The 7,651-nt window shown below is 31.0% G+C and overlaps 1 long non-coding RNA gene across 1 annotated transcript; it reads right to left on the reverse strand.

Annotated features, from left to right (window-relative positions):
• Positions 1–293: 293 nt before the first annotated feature.
• On the reverse strand, positions 294–7,273 carry LOC124355231. Its single transcript, XR_006921748.1, has 2 exons — positions 6,487–7,273; positions 294–2,557 (listed from the first exon to the last, which is right to left on the reverse strand). It is a non-coding gene; the product is annotated as an uncharacterized LOC124355231 (long non-coding RNA).
• Positions 7,274–7,651: the final 378 nt, after the last annotated feature.

The raw sequence follows: 7,651 nt of genomic DNA on the forward strand, positions 1-7,651 counted from the left end.
TTATTTTATAAATGTAACTTAGGAGGTGATTTAGTATGGATAGATACATTTAACCTCCCCTAGGCTATCATATCCAAATATGACTGTTGCAGCTTGGCCATTTTTTGGGATTAAGATCAGCTATCTCAAAACGTCAACATCTGAATCTACAATAAAATGATATAATAGAAGTTTTATCTGACCATTTTAAGACCTAGCATGGATTATGAGTCAGTGAACTCTTCACTTATACCTTGGATTAACACTATGAGTGATGCTGGCTATAAATATTAAAGAAAAAAATCCAGTCATTTTCTCTTTTTATTTTCATTTTATTCCTTCATTTATGAATAAGATACAGTTCCGCATTTAATTATCAAACCTCTAATTCCTTCAATATCAGGAATATATTAGATCTTCCAGCAGTCTAAATGATATTCGCATTTAACCTATCCTCAAAACCCCGTAAAACAACATTAAGTTTTACCCAACGTAAATATTAAATTTTTTAGAAGTTAAAACCGTAGCACTACTTCCATGTACTAAATGGTTGAATGTTTAGGTCGTTTAAGATGACTCACAGGCAGACATGGCCTCTAACCACAGAGTTACCAAGTGAAAAATCCAGTATACAAGATGGTGTATTTTATATATTTTAACAGAAGACAGCAACAGTAGAGAATAACTTAGGTTGGTAAAGGAATTCCACTCGATGGTAAACCAATTTACAATGTACACTAAATAAATTTAAAAAAATATTTTGACTTTGTCTGGATTTAAGGATTTATCCAACACTTAGATAATTAATATTGATGTTATTTATGGATATTAGTAAACGACAAATATACCTTCGTATTTACGCAAAACTACAAGTTGCATTTCAAAATTACTGAAACGGCAACTTATTACTGAGAATTACTATCCTAAATATTTATGTAATGTAAATAGAGAATCTGTTTGCTGAAAAACGAGAACTAAAACAGAAATTTCCTTTTGGAGGACTGTATGGCCTGAATTTACATGTGAATAACAATAGTCTGCATGGACAAAGGAAACACATCCAGTAGCGTTGCAAAACCATGGCAAGCAAGGGTGACCCGGGAGCGGGTGATTGATGACACGTGGTTTGTGGCGTGTAATTCGAATCTTCGAGATTGTCCACTTTACAGCATAGGATAAGGGAGAATAATAACAAATAATGGGCCAATATCCTTATCTGCACGGGGAGGATCATAAATGACCCCAGCAATAAGCAATATGCCAATAGAGCATATCTGATGGTGCGGAGCGAGTCGAGCTATGGATGTGGTCAATTCCTAAATCCGGCTATCAATTGTCCAGGGGCGATGTCCATCTGAGCCGCGGGGATCTCCTTCAATTGATAACGCCGGTCCCGGCCCTCAGCCTCGGGCCTAACGAATGAACCCATTGTCTTCTTCCAGCCTCAAATCTACCGTATTATTTTGTCACGTTCTTTCTTTAACCGAAGAAAATCTGTCCTGTGCCGTTCAATCTTATTTAAAACCTATAATTTTGTAACAAAATAACTTTCGTTGTAGAAGTAATTATGCTAAATTAGAGATAGGTGAGTACAGGTAAGTTTAATTAATGTGTTGTATTTTAATAGAATTCGCAACATTAATAACCTTTAATTTAAACTATAATATCTTCATCAGGACAGTGAGAGTGCAGTTTTGTTTTAACTTCTGACAAGTCTGTGTGAAATACAACAAATCAGGCTAGGTCTCATAATAATTCGATAGCTCGACTAGGAATATTGGTGCTATATATTGGGGACGAAGGTTTAATACATAGACTGGTTTATACAATTATAAATGTAACTTTTAGTTTACGAGAACATTCTGACAAAGAAAAAATCGCCAACCGAACTTCTTTATTATTGGAATTATCTGCTCATTGGCATATGTGGCATGGACTCACATGAATACACATTGGCCCTGGAACATGTGTGTATGTATATACAATCGTTATTAATGGATAACAAGCATATTTAGCAATTATGAAACATTCAACAAAAATCAAACCAGATTCAAGTTAGTTACACAGGAGCTATGCCTTGGATAGGGTCGGTTACTGTTTTGAATTAATCAAACAATATTAGCGAATATCATTAGCCAATTACATACTTTAATATATTTTCGTCTATTGTTGATATTAACAGCAATGCTCTTTATGCATCTGCATTTTCATAGTATTATAATAATTTCTCACCAACAAGTTTTTGTTATGCGTTATAGACCTAATTTGATTTGTGTGTTTTCCCTTCATATAAAATTGTAAGTGAAATTCAATAGGTATTTTGACATGGATGTAAATAATATTTACTGAAATAAATTCACGCAAACGTGTTACATTCTATACTAAAACGAAATCAATTACATACTCATAGTTATGAGTAAAACTAAAATATACCATAAAATTTTCGTTAATAGTTTCATCCTTGCACAACTATGAAATTTATTACTTCGCCGTCTTCCAGTGAAATCCTTGCCTATGAAATCCTAAGGATGTTAAACCGCAGGTTTTCGCTTCCACATAACTTTGACATCACAGTTTTCTGAAACAAAAATTATAATATATGAAGTTAACAAAATAAAACTTCCTGATTTATATCAGTGTAATAATAGGCACATAAATAAAGAACTTAAATCGGTGAAATATAGGGATCTGTCATAAAGTCTGTAAACAAATACACGTAAAGTAAGGGAAGTTATGTCCATTAATAAAGGTTGAGGTGACTATGTCAACGTACGGGATGACAGGAGTGACAGTGTATTTGTGAGCACACAGTGTCATGTCTCCTCTCTCTGTTTTGTTGTACCATAGTTGGAACGGTATATAGAAATAAAACAATGGATCCAATGTTTGCTTTATAATATTGAAACAAAGCATTATAAAATACACATGAGACTCAAATGCTGGCGATCCTGTTGTTTTACTGCACTATAATGTTTTTGTCCAAATTATATCTTATAAAATAACAGACAAATATATGACATTATTTATATTTTACTAATACCTCTTTAGTTAATTAATTACAGGATGACTTCTTCACTATGTTTTATACATCTTTGTCAACGGTTTTCCGGTATTAAACCTTAATGCCCGTAGTTTTTTGTAGGTAAATATTTTCAAACTTACCAATTTATAAAAACCTTGTTGGTGTAAAGGAATGTACCGTATTTAATATATTCGAATGTGGCTAAACTAAATCTTGTACCCTAAATCATATATCTTATACTGTTCATCTGTCATAAATGGTAAATAAGGTTAATCTACTTTTTTATGTTGCTGAGTAATTAAAGAAATATTTCAACTTATAGTAGTCATCAAGTATCCTGACACACTTTATACATTTTAATAATGCTAATTTTAAGTATTTATCGGTATAATAGGTTTCCAGAAATGCTTTCAAACTTTATAAACACAACAAGAAGCCTAAATAGAAATGAACAAAAATTTTTTATATTGGTAAGTTATTTATAAATTTAAAGAAATTTTAACCGTTTTCAATATTTTTCTTAGTTTTTAACTGCTTATTATTACTTACAAATTTCAATTTGCACTTATAGGGTGCTGTATTTTTTGTTATACATATAAAAACAGATATACAGTATAACATTTAGATCAAGTTAAAGATGCTATCGTATAATACATAAAAAAATACTAAACATATTTTTCTCAGGCTTAAACGTAGTTTAAAATTAAAAAATACCCGATATTCGTCTGTCAAATAGTTTGAGATATGTGATTTTCTGACAACTAGGTGTTTTTATTTTAAATATTATCCTTTTACCTCTTTTATATAAAATTTACCTAAAGCAGAATGCTCGCAAATACAGTATGAATGGATAAAACAAATACGTAACTCATCTGTTTGCCTTTATATTGTAATATAAATTTAATAATATTCTTTATAAACTTTTTGAGACCTTTCATTCGCTATTCCACACAAAATAAATCAGCCTACATTATTTATAATAAAAATTGGGCATGTATCATAATGACGAATGTGATATATTGTAGTGTAGTTGTAAATTTAATTCTTAAAATCTATTATTTTATATGCCTATAATGGTTTCGAAGAATTTAACGAAGTTAGTTTAAAAAATGCCTAATAAAGCAGGTTTTTTTATTTTTTCAAAGGCTAGAGTATGCGATTAGAATTGTAAATTTAACAATTTACTTAATAAAAGTAATGAAAACTACAACTTGACTTGTAACATGTACTAAGAGGGCTTCTTATTACTTTTATTATTTATTTGTTTCAGCTCCTTCAACCCCCTTAGTCAATGAGAGGTGGCAAGCTTCCAAAAAGTACACCTAATGCCTCTTTATGGATCACATTTTACCCAGTCTGCGAAATATTTAAATCACTATGATTACTTTTTTTGGCTTTGATAATGCCAGTTAAGGATAAAATTGCAATATCATCTTTCATTCGGTATTCATTCCATAAGAAACAGATAGATAACTTATGCTGAAATCAATGCTACTCATGGAGAGAAAAGAGAGAAAGTTTGTTACTCTAATTATTCTTACTCTTTTTATATTTTTTTTTCTTTTTTATATGAATATACACGAAATTTTATTCTATTTTAGTAAACTTACGAAAAGCATATGCCATATTATCTGCTACCTCATTAAAAAAAAACACAGCTTGACCAGTTTTCTGGATTAAGATCAGCTATCTCAAAAACACAGTAATATACATATCAGGGTCCCTGAATACTAAATATTTCTATTATGTTATTACGAAAACTATAACAATTTTGTAGTAGAGTTTAGCCTCCTCAAAATGTTAGCTGTACTACTCGATCTTTACTGGATATATAACTTCGGCTCCTTTTGGAAAACTTGCATCGAAGAAAGGAGTAGATATTCCGCTTAGTGGAGCTGTTTTGGCGTCATTTCGTCTTTTCCGCCAAGTATAGATATCAGATTTCAGATGTCACTGTGGTACACAGTACCTAGTAGAAGATTTGCTGGTTAGTTCCAATAACAACCAGTTTAGGAGACTAAACTCTACTACTATAATATATAAGACTAAAGCGATCTGATAGACCACAACTCGTCTCTTATATACTCACTTGTTGTTAATAATATAACACCTGAGTGGAGTTTATGTACTAACCTAATACTTAACAATAATATAACTTTTGAAGTAATGTGTCACTGATACATTGCTATGAAAAACCATATGTAAATAACCATATTTATACCACTCATGACGGTATGGACTGGAACTATTCCTATATTCAATGGAAAGCGAGACTGTATAAGGGCACATTACACACAGAAGAAAGGCAATAAACATTCACGTTTATTCTTGGTTTCCGAGTGACTTCCTAACTGCGCGATTCACAGTCTTTCCGAAACGAGAGTGGTTAGTTTTCCACTTTGTGAACTTTAACCAAGAAAGGCACAAAGTTTTTAATAATAAAGTAAAGTACAAAAGTAAGGGAATAAGTGAATTCAGTTTATGGTAAAGTAGAATTTTTATGTCAGAAACGGAAAAATTATAACTAACTATAGTTGTTCTCCGAGTTTAATTACTCCTGGGATTTAAAATAACGAATATTCTAAGGTAAATATTAAAATTTACAATATATCCAAAAGAGTAGGTTTTAGTTCATAATATTCAGCAGTTCCTTGTTAGTTTTAATAGTTCAGGGCATTATTATGCCAAAATTAATTCAGGTGAGCTTATCCAGTGACTGACAGTCACTGATGAGTACCTCACTAAAAGGTCAACTGCAAACTTGATAATTGCAGAAATAATCTATGTGTAAAATCTTACATGTCAAGATAAAAAATACAGTTAATGAAATAGTATCTTTGATAAATTAATTTGGTAAAACAAAACAAAACAAAATTTTTTTTTTTAACTAATTTAAGACAAAGGTAAATGAAAGTATTCAGTTAAGTTTAAGGCTGAGTGTTAGTAAAGGCTGTCACCCAAAGAGATATATTGTAATATTGAAATATTGTATTTGTTTCTGTCTGTTTTGTCTGTTCACATCATATCTCTAAAAGTTACTTATTGCCTTGCAGGTGTTCATAAAGCTTCATTTTAATACGAGTAACATAAATTTCGATGATGATGTATGTAATTCCAGGGGATTTTACTGAGCGTTTATGAATATTGGTGTATTGGTAATAAGGGCTACACCATTTCAAAGAGAAATAGCGTTGTAAATAAATTTATAATAAAACTCACATTTTCTAAAGTCTTCGCTCTGTTCCAAAGCAAGATCACTTGTAATAAAAAGTTATATTATGCTGATTAAATTACTAGTAATTAACTAGTGTACATGAAACAGCGATAATTATAGGACTAAACATTAAAACTAACATTTAGTACATAATAAAAAATAACATGACATTGATATAAAATATTATCAGTCTGTTGCAGCTTCCCTTAATTTATTCATAAACTAGCAATAACATAAGTGAAGAATTGTTGCAACTCAACATGTAACTTACAGTAGAGAGCGAGATGACACTGGGAGAGTTAGTGAGAGATTGTGTTAATCGGCTAGACAGTATCAGAGTAAAGCCCTCATTACGGCACAGAATCTAATTTACAGCGGAGTCACTGATTGCTCAATCCCAGACGATCGCTTTATCTTGGATAATTGCCAATAATGCTAAGCCGTATCTCACCATTTCAACACACTGTAACTGTTTTTAATGGAACTACTAAATTTGAATGTCGCGCCGTCTTGGGAACTGAGGATACGTTAGTTGTCGGTTGACTTCTATAGTAATCAAATAGAAGCTTAGATGAAGGTTTTTCAATATTTCTATAATACAAATGTTTATTTATGTGTAACTTGTGCCTCTTTGTTAAGTATATTTTAGATTGTATACTAATAATACTTTTAATTTACATTATGCAACTAGGCATAAATTAGATCTTATTACCATCAGGTACTAATCCGACCATAAATAAGATTTTGAACTTGCGTATCTATATAAACATTTCATTTGAAATAACACTTTTGTTAAATGCAGGATGTTATTCTTCAACGAAAAAAACACATATAACATGTATAAAAAAATTAGACCGTTTATTATTTCACTCATTAAAAGTCTAGGCAGTTGTCACCCTTAATGGTTGACAAAAATAAGGTTTGGCCACTGCCTAAACCGGTCACGATAATTAATTTTTAGTTCCTCTCCATTATGTGTCATTAAGACTTAATATTTAATATCGATGTTCAATCAAAAGATTCCCTTTTTCCTTCTAAATATGTGGAAGTAATAAGTTTGGCTGTACTCTTCTGTAATTTTAGGTGTAAATCTTAGCCAAACTATTATGTATTTGATCTTAAGTGTTTTATAGTTTTTGAAGCTTGAAATCTCTCATTTAGCACTGCATACTATACAATTTGCCGCATAACTAAGTAAAAGTTGTTTTTAATATTTAAATATGCATTTTTTAATTTTTGGGATCATGTTTAACAAGCTGTGTGGTGCAAGCTTAGACTAGAAAAACTACGTTTTATTACCACAGGGTGAATTTTCCCTTGGAAAAGGAGATAATACAGTTTATGAAAGTAGTATTTAAATATTTAACGGACCACATAAAACCTTGAAATACATTTATTAGGAAACATTTAAAACCACCAATTTGTCATCTAACAAC

This window comes from Homalodisca vitripennis, chromosome 2 (genome assembly GCF_021130785.1).
Source record: "Homalodisca vitripennis isolate AUS2020 chromosome 2, UT_GWSS_2.1, whole genome shotgun sequence".
In the NCBI taxonomy this organism is placed as follows: Eukaryota; Metazoa; Arthropoda; class Insecta; order Hemiptera; family Cicadellidae; genus Homalodisca; species Homalodisca vitripennis.